The 12284-nt window shown below is 49.4% G+C and overlaps 1 long non-coding RNA gene across 4 annotated transcripts; it reads left to right on the top strand.

Moving 5' to 3' along the window:
• The first annotated feature begins 1580 nt into the window (after positions 1–1580).
• Positions 1581–8739, top strand: LOC142825865 (uncharacterized). 4 transcript variants are annotated; one of them, XR_012900203.1, is made up of 5 exons: positions 1581–2838; positions 6022–6282; positions 6690–6811; positions 7385–7538; positions 8056–8739. It is a non-coding gene; the product is annotated as an uncharacterized LOC142825865 (long non-coding RNA). The 4 variants fall into 4 exon arrangements; XR_012900202.1 differs by having other exon boundaries at positions 1581–3016; XR_012900205.1 differs by having other exon boundaries at positions 1585–2838; positions 6022–6085.
• Positions 8740–12284: the final 3545 nt, after the last annotated feature.

Below are 12284 nucleotides of genomic sequence, written 5' to 3'. Positions count from 1 at the left end.
ATCCCGGCTGTCATGTGACCCCCATCACTACCTTCCCGCCAGCCCTCCTTCCGCATGTAAGGACTCCCTCAACCACTCTCCTCTTCCTTCTCAACAAGCCCCCATCACATGCCATCCCACACTCCAGACCCTTCCAGTCCATCCTCCCATCCATTGGGTCTCACCCCCTTTCTCTTCCTTTCTACACCCACATCCCATGGCAACCTGTACTCCTAACGCTGCCCTTCCTCCATCCATGCCTACACCCATATACGGTATGCATGCTTTATTTTGTTTTGATAAACAACAGCAATCTCTCAACTGTAAAAGCTAGATTTTAATAAAACAAATGTAGTTTGTGTAATTTCTAACAGCAGGAGGGGAGCGGGAGAAGTTGTGCGTATGTTACTCCTCATTGAGGGGATGGGCAAACGTATGAGCTTGCATTGTAGTGATTTCTCTCTCGCGTCAGATAATATTATTTTGGGTGTACTTTCCGGAGGGGAACTGCAATTGAGTGCTGGACGATTTTCTAGCTAAGCCTTACTGTATAGAGCTGTTTGCAGAATCTGTGTTTCTACATTTGGTGCGTCCCAACCTGGCCCAGAGGCCAGAGAGCCTAAGTCAGCAAAACAGGGAGAGGCAGGCAAGGCTAGTGGAGCAAGTAGTCTCAGTGAAATCCCAGCACATCCGGTGGCATCCCAGAAGGAGGACCAAACCCATCAGAAGCTGGGCCTTTGAGAAAAGGTCTCTCCATGTACTGGGTAAGCTTGGAGGCCTCTCAAGGCGTACCTGCTCCCGGCAGTGCACTTACTGCGTTACAGAAATGCTAACAGTGACAGTCGGTGAATGGGATATTAGCGTATAGTCGTGTATACGATTAACTGATAAGCCTGGGCTTATCGGTTAATCCTGACAACTACACACGCTTCCCTCCCCCTTGCTGTCTCTAATACAGAGTCAGCAAGGGCTGGGGGCAGGTGAGAGCCTGTGCGCGTGGGGAGGTGGCTTTTAAGTCATCGCCCCAGAAGCACCAGATCCCGCGGAGCTACGTGCTCCGTATCCATCGGTGCACTTCTGATACTGATCAGAACATAAGACTGGCTATACTGGGTCAGTCCAAAAGGCCATCTAGCCCAGTAGCCTGTGTGCCAACAGTGGCCAGTGCCAGGTGCCCCAGACGGGGTGGACCGAAGACAATGATCAAGCAATTTGTCTCCTGCCATCCATCTCCAGCCTTTGACAAACAGAGGCCAGGGGCACCATTTCTTCCTTCCCCCATGCTAATAGCCTTTTATGGACGTAACTTCCATGAATTTATCTAGTTTTTTTTCAAACTCTGTTATAGTCCTAGCCTTCACAGCATCCTCTGGCAAGGAGTTCCACAGGTTGACTGTGCGCTTTGAGAAGAACTTTCTTTCATTAGGTTTAAGCCTGCTACCCATTAATTTCATTTGGTGTCCTCTAGTTCTTATATTATGGGAACAAGTAAAGAACTTTTCTATATTCACCTTCTCCACACCACTCATGATTTTATAGACCTCTGTCATATCCCCCTCAGTCTCCTCTCTTCTAAGCTGAACAGTCCTAGTCTCTTTAGCCTATCTTCATATGGGACCTGTTCCAAACCCCTAATCATTGTAGTTGCCCTTTTCTGAACCCTTTCCAAGGCCCAAATATCTTTTTTGAGGTGAGGAGACCACATCTGTACACAGTACTGAAGATATGGTGTACCATAGTTTTATACTTCATTTTAGTTGCCCTTTTCTGAACCTTTTCTAATGCCAAAGTACAGTATCTTTTTTGAGGTGAGGAGACCACATATAGTACGCCCACATCTTGAACACTGTGTACAGAAGTTTTATATAGGGGCATTAAGATATTCTTCATCTTATTTTCTATCCCTTTTTTAATAATTACTAGCATCCTATTTGCTTTTTTGACTGCATACTGCATTTTCAGAGAACTATCCACGATAACTCCAAGATATCTTTCCTGATTAGTTGTAGCTAAATTAGCCCTCATCATATGGTATGTATAGTTGGGGTTATTTTTTCCAATGTGCGTTACTTTATACTTATCCACATCAAATTTCATTTGTATTTTGTTGCCCAATCACTACATTTGGTGAGATCTTTTTGAAGTTAAGGACAAAAGCAATTGTGTAACTGTTTAAGTCCGAGCAGTGGGTGGTAGGGAGTAGCCTCAAAGGAAGAGGAAAGCAGAGGCTCTGGTCTTTTGTCTGGGTGTCATGTTACTGGATTTTAAGGGGAGCAGCCAGATCACTGCTGCACCAATTGGGGGGAGGTGTTTGCCCCAAAGTCTATACAAAGGGGGCCATGCGAGATGTCAAATGAAAGTCATGTTCTACTGATTCTGTATATGCTACTCATGTACTTGTATGATATCTGTGTGTGGAGTTATGAATATGGAGTCTGTGCTGATTTTGGCCTGCACTGCCTGTTGTAAAGGAGGATTGTCTGTTGAATGAGTATGCTAATTAGCACTGGTCCAGGGATAATGGCTCTCAAGGTGCCCAATACACACCTGAGGACTGTGTCTGGGAACATGCAACCCAGCCAGGGCAAAATGGCTGCTGACATATGAAACAGAGCTAAGTCATTCGACCATGTGACCTGCTCCACTTGGAAGGTACCGGGGAGATATACAAGTGCCATGAGGCGGACTCCATCTTGTCTTCAATTCTGCTACTGATCCTAGATGCAGCCTTGCAAGGAACAGAGAGCCGAGGAGGATTGCTGACCCATCCTGACATAGGATGAACACCAGAGACCTTTAAGATAGCAGTTATAACATCTCTGCCGAGAGCCTGCATCGAGAACTCGGTGACTGGTGCATGTAATGTATTCTCCTTAACAACCTTACTCTCATGCTTTTCTTTCTTCTATTAATAAACCTTTAGATTTCAGATTCTAAAGGATTGGCCCAGCGTGATCTTGTGGGTAAGATCCAGAGTGTAAACTGACCGGGGATTTGTGGCTGGTTCTTTGGGACCGGAAAGACCCGTTCGGGGAAGGTGAGATTGGGTTCTACAACCCCCTCAGCTGTGTGCAGGCCCGGGGCTAATTGTGGCACAGGGAGAGCTGGGGTGTCTGAGGGGTTTTGCTCGTGAGGCTTCTGGCTGGCCAGATTGGCAGCTAAAGCACTCAGTGTGACCGGTTTATGGCCTATTTGGGAAAGGCTTCCAGTCTGGGGCTGTAAGGAGCCCCGAGTTTTGAGCAATTCGCCCTGAGCGGATGCCCTCAGCTGTGCCAAGACTTGGCCCGGTCCATCACAGCCACCTTCCCAGCTCACCTCAACCTTCACCCTACCTTCTCCCCATTCATCTTTCAACACATAAGGACCCCCTCACCCACCCTCCTCTTCCTCCCTAACGGCCCCCAGCCCAACACGCTCTTGATCCTTCCAGTCCACCCGTCCATCCAGTGGATCCCTCAACCCCTCCTTTCTCTTCCTTTTAACACCCCCAGCCCATAGCAATGTGCACTCCTAACCCTGCCCTTTCTCCACCCATAAGGCCAAGGGCACCATTGTTTGAGGGGGGTAGGTGCCCTTGGTCCTATGGGTGTAGAATTGGGTAGAGAAATGGGGTAGGAGGGCAGTAGCCCCCCTCCTGAGTTTGAAACCCTGGATTTCATACATGAGGTGTGCTTAAAGCTCATGTCCTAACTCCAGAGGCAGTTCTTAAATGCAACAGAGTTTGAGCTGATGCGGCTTTGCCTTTGGGGCATGGACTTTATTATGCTTAAATCACCCCGCCCCTCTCGTTCTTTATAACAAATGGACGGACATTCAAGCAGTTGAAGTATTGTTAGATCCTCATAAAAACATTGCTGGGTACTCCCCGTAAAAGATGGGGGGGTAACCCACTGTGGCACAACAAATGCAGGAGCAGGGGCCTGCAAAAGTACCCCAAAACCTGATCTCTCCAGGCTTTGGTACAAAAACTTCCCCCCAAAATCCTAAAACCCAAATTTTAGGGAATATCCACTGCCATCACCCAAGTAGTCCAAGAAAACTAGGGATGAGATCACTTGGGAAACCTCCTCCCTAAAACCTCAGGGGTACCTCAAGCTCTTTTTCCCCTCAGAGCTTGAAAAAGAAAAGAGAAAAACAAGCTGCAGTCTGTGCTAGGTGACTCCCAGCCAGTCAGACAGAGAGCTTACAGATAAAACTAGGACACCAAAATAAACCTATAGCAGGTTAATTAGAAAAGAAAACAAACTTTTTATTATCAAAACCATACTACCGTTGCAAGTATAGTTAAGGTAGCTAGATGGTAAGGGCCACCAATTTGTATACTCAGAGGCTGTGTCTATACTGGCCACTTAGTCCGGAAAATCAGCCGCTTTTCCGGAATAACTTGCCAGCTGTCTACACTGGCCGCTTGCTTTTCCGGAAAAGCACTGACGATCTCATGTAAGATTGTCAGTGTTCTTGCGGAAAACTATGCTGCTCCCATTCGGGCAAAAGTCCTTTTGCGCAAAACTTTTGCGCAAAAGGGCCAGTATAGACAGCTCAGCTTTGTTTTCCGCAAAAAAGCCCCGATCGCGAAAATGGCGATCAGGGCTTTTTTGCGGAAAAGCATGTCTAGATTGGCATGGATGCTTTTCCGCAAAAAATGCTTTTGCGGAAAAGCGTCCGTGCCAATCTAGATGCTCTTTTCCGAAAATGCTTTTAACGGAAAACTTTTCCGTTAAAACCATTTCCGGAAAATCATGCCAGTCTAGATGTAGCCAGAGACAATTCTGTGGGTTAGAAAGCTTCATTACAAAAGAGAAAAAAAAAAACACTTTTAACATCAATTTGAAATTCCCAAACCATAAAACAATTAAAAACCTGATAGATTAATTAAACTTTGCCCTACTTACATATTGTGAAAAGACTTTTCTTAGAGAGAGCGAGACAGCCTCGCAGCTCCCTGTTACCTGGAAGAACCCACTCTGCCTCAGACAGAGGAGGAAAAAGTTAAAAATTCCTTTGTTCCCAGTTTGAAATCCCTACCTGCATTGTTATTGGCTGACCAAATATCTGGCTAGGATAACCCCTTAACCACGAGGACTGACCAGCAGCCTGGTGCCTATGACGGGGAGAGTAGGAATGAGTGTTATGCTTTTGGGATCTGCATTTGGACCACTGCTATTAAACGTCTCACAAGTGTTCTTGAAAAAGGAGAGACTAAAGGGATAAATAGTGACTAAATCAAAGTCGATAGGCACTTCCCCATTCCTCCTTTGAAAAGTACAAGAGCCCAGCAGGGACTCTTGTGCATTTCAAAGTAATGGAGCTTGGGTTCAGCTGGGGACTCTGAGTCCCCCACTGACCCCAGGCTCCATGCCGTGCTGCATGCCATGAGGAGCCCGAGGTCATGCCGTGTGGAACCTGGGGCCAGCTGGGGAGTTCTCAGCTGACCCCGGGTTCCATGGCTGCCCCTTTAAATGCGTGGAGGTGGCTTTTCAAAGGGGCAGCTGCCGCACAGCTGATCCCTAGCTCAGCCATGCAGTGCTGCCACTTTGAAGTACTCCTTCCCCCCCACCCCCGCTTTCTATCTCAGAGAGGCAGCAAGGTGTGGGGAATCAACTAGCTGACTAGTCAACAGACAACTATCCCATAAGCATTTGCTTATGGGGATAGACTCGTCTTTAACATCCCTAATCCAAAGCTGGTAGGAATGAGTTAAAAAGGGGTCTCACAAAACTGGACGTTTGGGAAACACAAGGGCATATGAATCCGTGTTAGCCAACACAACAGAAAAAAGAGAGGAAGCGGCATGTGAGGTGTGTTTCCATTTTTACTGGCTTGGACTCGAGCGCATGGAAGATGAGCGGGTGTCTTGGCATAATCCTGATGTCAGCGGGGAGCTACAGCCAACTGACCCATCAGTGTTCAGTCCGTATATTGTAGCAGAACAGCCATGTTGTAGAAAGGGTTGGAGAGGGAGGCAGGTACTGGACGGTCTCATGCAGCTGTAGCATTTTTGGCAGTGATACTACTTCCATGAGTTATTTGCCGTTCTTGCAGAGGCCTGCTGTAGGCAATCGGAGCCACTCTGGAGATCCAGCTAGATGAGGGGCATCTGCCTGAAGTGAGTCTGAGTCACCTGTTGTTCCTATTGACAGTGGAGCTGAGGAGCTCTCTCGTGACAGTGTAGGAGCTGGTGTATGTTTTGTGAAATTATCTTCAGCCAGTGTCTGTGCAGCGAGGTGCCTCCTTGCGAGCAGAGAGATGCTTATGATTTCCATGGGACAGATCCTGGGGAAGGCAGAGCTCTGCCCGTGGCTGGTAATTGTCTGGGATTGTCATTTCCTGTCTGTAAGTAGCTGCACGTGGGTCGCTGCCCTTCAAATACAGCGATGTGGAGGGAGGGAGGGACGACAAACTACAGAGCATCTGTCCGTGTAATCACTGGACATCATCACATTGTTCTCCAGTTGCTTGCTCAATCATCACGTCCCTCAGAGGACCAGGGTATTCTGGGCAGGGTGTGGGTATAGTGGACTGAGGGTGTGGTAAAGTGGAGATGGTCATAGTTTCTTATAAATTATGAGCATTTTAGGACCTGGATAGGCCAGAGAGGAATAAAGAAGGGGTCTCCAGTGACCAGCAGTTAGGTGATGCACATGTTTATGTCTGTGTTTTGACCACTAGTGGTGGTCGAGTTTACAAGTCTCCTCTCATTCTCTTTTCAGTTCTCAGTGGCATTGGATTCATGAAAGAATGGCTGACTTGTGGCAGAGACTAAAGCCTTGAGCCCATCACTAGGGCTGGAAGCCAGCTAGTGCAATGAGTTTGGCAGTTTAAAAGATTCAAGGTATAAGTTATTTTGAATAATGTCTACGCTACACACTTATGTCAGAATAAGCTAACTACTTTGAAATAGAACATCCAAACTACAGGGAAGCCTTGAAATTAGTCTGAGTCAGGCTCCCCTAATGTTGACGTATTACATTGATTTAGAGTCTCAGGAAGCACTGGGAAGTAATTACTTTGAATGACTCTGGGGAGTAGTTATTTCTAAATAAGAACAGCTGAGCATATATACTGAAGACATTTCAAAATAACAATTTCTACATGAGGGTTATTCCTCATCACAAACAGGAGTCATTAGCCTGTTATTTCATAACTCCTAACTGCCTAGTGTAAAAATGCCGCAACAGAGCATTGACACTCGATGGCCACTTTTGGCAATGCATGCACAATTCTGTAATGCAGCAACTGTGACACTCGGGGTGTGTCTAGACTACAGGGATTGTTCAAAAAATCTTTACCTGCGTCTAGACAGCCGCCGCGTTCTGTTGACAGTAAATCAACAGAATGCGGCGGTTTTGTTGACAGCAGTAAATCTCATTTTACGTTTTACGAGGAATAACACTATTTTTGACAGAGATCTGTCAAAAAAAGGGAAGTGTGGACGCGGGGAAGATTTTTTGTCGAAAATAAAGGCCTCTGGGTAGAAGCCCTGGTGGACACTCCTGCCAGACCTTTCATCTCTATTGTTCCTGCCCAGACAACTTTGGGCACCGGGGAGGGAACATCAGGTGAGTGCTGTGAGGGTCCAACACACACAGGGCAGGGGAGGCGGGAGCAAAGCGGATGGTGCAGTACTGTGACATGTCATGCTGATCACATTCTGGGGGGAGGGGAGCACACACACGACTGACCTCAGGGAGGGCCGTCCTACCCCTGCACCCGCATGGCTGCGAGGAACCACCTGCTCCTACAGACACTGATGCCAGGTACAGGCAGGGGTTTGGGCCCCTGGGAATTGCCACACAGCTTCAGGCTTCTTAGCAACCTGCGGGAACCCCAACTGTGGCCTGGCACTTGTCTGTGCTGCTTGGCCATGGGGTGGGGGGAGGGGGGCGGCCTGCACACTGTCTGGGCTTCAGGGAGGCCGTAGCTGCTGCTCAGGGCATACCACTCCTTGCTGAGACCACATGAGCATCTGCTGATCCTAGAGGACAGGCACTGACTGCTGAGGAGGGCATGCTGTCTCTCAGGGAAAGTGTGAGCATGCATGACTGATGACTTTTCCCTCTTGTCCTCCACATCCAGCCCAGCTGTCCAGGAGGGTGGGGGGCCACACCTCTCCCACCTCCCAGACGGCTGCAGGGAACCCATCGGCACTGGCGCAAGTATTTGGACCTGGTGCGCCAGCACATCTCGGCCCTGCAAGGGATGCAGGAGACATGTAATCAGAGGATGCAGGCAGAGACAGAGTGGTGCAGTCCCTTGCTGGACGAGTTTGTGCAGCAGCTGTGGGAAAAAATCAAATAACTCCAATTGTGTCTAAGGAGGGACTGTGCAGGAAATCAAAACTCTCTAAAAGAAAACTGCTGTAAGGGTTAAAAGTTTTCCAGGCCTCTCTCCCTGTAACAGAGAGAAATCATCTTAACTCTAATCAAGACCCTTACAATGCCTATCTCAACTTCATGGAGACTCCTAGTCTGTCACAAATTGTCATGTAAACTCTTATCTTTGTCACAGTTTGCCTTGTAGACTCCTCACTCAGGTTCTCATGTGCCTTTGTACTGTAAAACTTACTTCTAGCACACCTGGTGTGAACAGAAACGTCTCAGAGTACTTCTGCTGAGACTTTAATATGTTAAAGAAAACAATCAACAACTAAACTGTCTGAACATACTGTATAAAGGATCCCGGAAACTCTCTCTCAGGGCTGCTGCTGCTCTCACTCTGGTAGCTGTCAGCCTGCATGCATAATAAAATTTTCCTTTTGGATTTCTCTCCTGCCTCACTGCTTTGACCTCCAGCCTCAGACCCTTCTGGGGACTCTGTACCCCAGGGGAGCGAGATTTCCCCAACACAGCGCACTGCTATTTGCACTGCTATCTGGGAGGCCATGGCCTTCCCCAGTCCTGTGTCTGTTCCTGCTCCTCCTGCTCAGCCTGCCCTCCCCCCCCCACCAGCTCCCCCACCCCTCCCCTCACCCCCCTGCCCCCCTTCACCCGCTGCTATCCCAGACTCAGGTACAGCCGCACCTCCTGCCCAGCCCAAGCCCGCACGCGCAGCCATCTCCAAGCCGGCCTCCGCAGCCAAGGTGGTAGGGGTTCGTCATCCAGGTGGCACCCTCAGCCCTGAGCCTCCCTCCTCCCTTCCAGCTTGACATTCCCCTTCCCATCTGTGAGAGTCAGTAAGGGAAGCACTTTACTTTGTTAACAAACAATTTATTTTGGGGACTGGTTTGTGGCCTGTTTGGGAAGGTCACCAGTCTGGGGACTGTAAGGAGCCCCTAGTTTGAGCAATTTGCCCAGAGCAGATGACGTCAGCTGTGCCCAGACCCAGCCTGGTCTGTCACAGCCTGTCTCTGTTCTCAGTGTGAATGTGGGGCTGGGAGGGGTTTTGGACGGCGGGGGGAAGGCACTGGAGGCATGGGGCAATCCCACATTTGGAAGGCCCTGGGGAAACTCATTGGGCTCCTTGGGAGAATCGCTCCCTCAGGGCTTCCCGAATGCGCAATCCCAGCTGGAGGGCTTGCCGGATGGCAGCTGTCCGGGGCTGCTCAAAGTGCCTCCCCTCCACAGCAGCCTCATGCTGGGAGGAAGGCCTCCTCTTTTCTCTCCACTAGGTTGTGCAGCACACAGCATGCAGCAACCACATCATAGAATCATAGGACTGGAAGGGACCTCGAGAGGTCATCGGGGATGTTGTGTTACCCCATGTCCAGCCGAGCGAGAAGGCGCATAAACCTGCCCTTCAAACGGCCAAAGGCGCACTCCACCTCCAAGCGAGCCCGATTCAGGCGAGAGTTAAAGAGGTCCCTGCTCGCATCCAGGTGTCCAGTGAATGGCTTCATGAGCCAGGTCATAAGGGGGTTCGCCGTGTCAGCCACAATGCACGTAGGTATCTGCACATCCCCGACTGCATAGTTTCACTCCAGAAAGAATGACCCAGCCTGCAGGCTGCGGTACAGGTATGAGTTCCGGAAGATGCGGGCATCGCGTGCCCGGCCTGACCACCCGACGCAAATGTCTGTGAATTCTCCCCAACGCAGTGAAAAGCAGAAAAAAACCCTGAACCTGAAAATAAACTGCTGTGGTGTCCGAGGAAGCAGGGCAACCAGAGCAAGCACTGCAGCAGCTTTGCTTTCCCTCCAGGAGGTAGGCAAGCCAGAAGCAGGAGCAGAGCAATGGCTGTCCGGGGGATCCCTTTAAGCACGTGTCTCTGCAAAGGGCAGGCAGCAACATTTGGAAATAAAGGCTGCCCCCATGCCCTGCCAGAAGCACTTCTGGGTGCCTTTTTTTTTTTTTTTTTTTTTTGAAAGAGCATCCGGCAGTCTGGACGCTCTTTTTCAAAAAAGCTGATAGCATGATGCGGAGCAAAAAAATCAATCTAGAAGCTTTTTCAACAGAGGCTTTTTCGAAAAATACTTTAGAAAAAGCTTCTGTTGAAAAAGATATGTAGTTTAGACGCACCGTTGGCAGCCATTTGCTGATAGACAGGCACAAATCTCTAAGGGTGTGTCTCCACTACAAAGTTAATTCGAACAAACAGCCATTAGTTGAAATTAACTTTAATAGCGGCTATACATACAAACCACTTAATTCGAACTAGGCGTTACTCCTCGTAGAGTGAGGTTTACCTAGTTTGAATTAAGTAGTTCGAATTAAGGGCTGTGTAGCCACTTAATTCGAACTAGTTGGAGGCTAGCCCTTCCCAGGTTGCCCTGGTGGCCACTCTGGGCCAAACCAGGGAAACTTTTCTGCCCTCCTCCCGGCCCTGGAGCCCTTAAAGGGCCACGGTCTGGCTACAGTGCTTGTGCCAGTTGCAAGCCTGCCAGCACCCAGCCAGCAGACCCTGCACCTGGCACGGCATGAGCCAGCCACCGGCTGCCACCCAGCCCTCTGCCTCTTCCCAGGACCAGGCCGATGGCTCCCAGGAGGCTGCCCGGGGCAGCAAGAGGAGGGCGCCCGCCTGATCTAGTGCGGAGATCGTGGATCTCATCAAGGTTCGGGGGGAGGCCTCCAACATCCACGATCTCCACACTAGGCACAGGAATATGGCCATCTAGGGCAGGATAGCTGCCAGCCTGGCCACCAAAGGTCACATGTGAACCCATGAGCAGGTTTTCATGAAAATCAAGTTGGTCCAGTGAGATTCCCGGCCCTGAGCTTAGAACATAAGAACGGCCATACTGGGTCAGACCAAAGGTCCATCTAGCCAAGTAGCTTGTCTGCTGACAGGGGACAGCACCAGGTACCCGGAGGGGATGGACCTAAGACAATGACCAAGCGATTTGTCTCGTGCCATCCATCTCCAGCCTTCCACAAACAGAGGTCAGGGACACCGTTCCTACTCCATGGATCCAACCTCCCTGAATTTATGTAACTTCTCGTTAAACTCTGTTATAGTTCTAGCCTTCACAGCCTCCTGTGGCAAGGAGTTCCACAGGTTGACTATGTGCTGTGAGAAGAACTACTTTCACTTATTAGTTTTAAGCCTGCTGTGCATTCATTTCATTTGGTGTCCTCTAGTCCTTCTATTATGAGAACTAATGAAGAACTTTTCTTTATTCACCCTCTCCATACCACTCATGATTTTATAGACTTCTATCATATCCCCCTCAGTCTCCTCTTTTCTAAGCTGAAAAGTCCCAGTCTCTCTAGCCTCTCTTCATATGGGACCTGTTCCAAACCCCTAATCATTGTAGTTGCCCTTTTCTGAACCCTTTCCAAAGCCAAAATATCTTTTTTGAGGTGAGGAGACCACATCTGTACACAGTACTGAAGATATGGCGTACCATAGTTTTATACTTCCCCTCCTCCTCCTTCCCCTGGCTTCCCCCTTCCAGCTCCCTCCTCCCAGGTTTCCACCTCCCCTCTCCCACCCTCTCTCCCCAGTCTCTCCAGAGGTTAATCCCCACCCCTCAGTTTTCAAAAATAAACGCTCTTTATTTAACAACACACGTGTCATTTATTTTTTACATCAGGAAGGGTAAGTGGAAGGAGGTTAGGGAGGAATGGGGCATGAGCCCCCGATGGGGAGGACTGGGGTGGCTCTGCGGGCTCCTTGGGGTGGAAGCTCTCCTGCAGGGCCTCCTGGCTCCTGACAGCCTCCCAATTGATGCCCTTGGATGGCAGCCTGAGGCAAGTGCAGCCGGGCTGATGGCCAAGTGCTTTGATGTGCCTCCAAGACAGGACTGCTTTGCTGTCCCTCATCGAGGTAGACAAGCAAGTGGGGAACCCTGAGAACTGTCTGTCCGGGGTGGGGGTCGGGTTCCTTTAAGCACAACCCTCGGCTAGGAGCTCCACACTCTAAGTCCTAAC

The sequence above is a fragment of the Pelodiscus sinensis genome, unplaced genomic scaffold, assembly GCF_049634645.1.
Source record: "Pelodiscus sinensis isolate JC-2024 unplaced genomic scaffold, ASM4963464v1 ctg60, whole genome shotgun sequence".
Classification (NCBI taxonomy): Eukaryota; Metazoa; Chordata; order Testudines; family Trionychidae; genus Pelodiscus; species Pelodiscus sinensis.
This window is presented reverse-complemented; position numbering and strand designations above follow the sequence as displayed.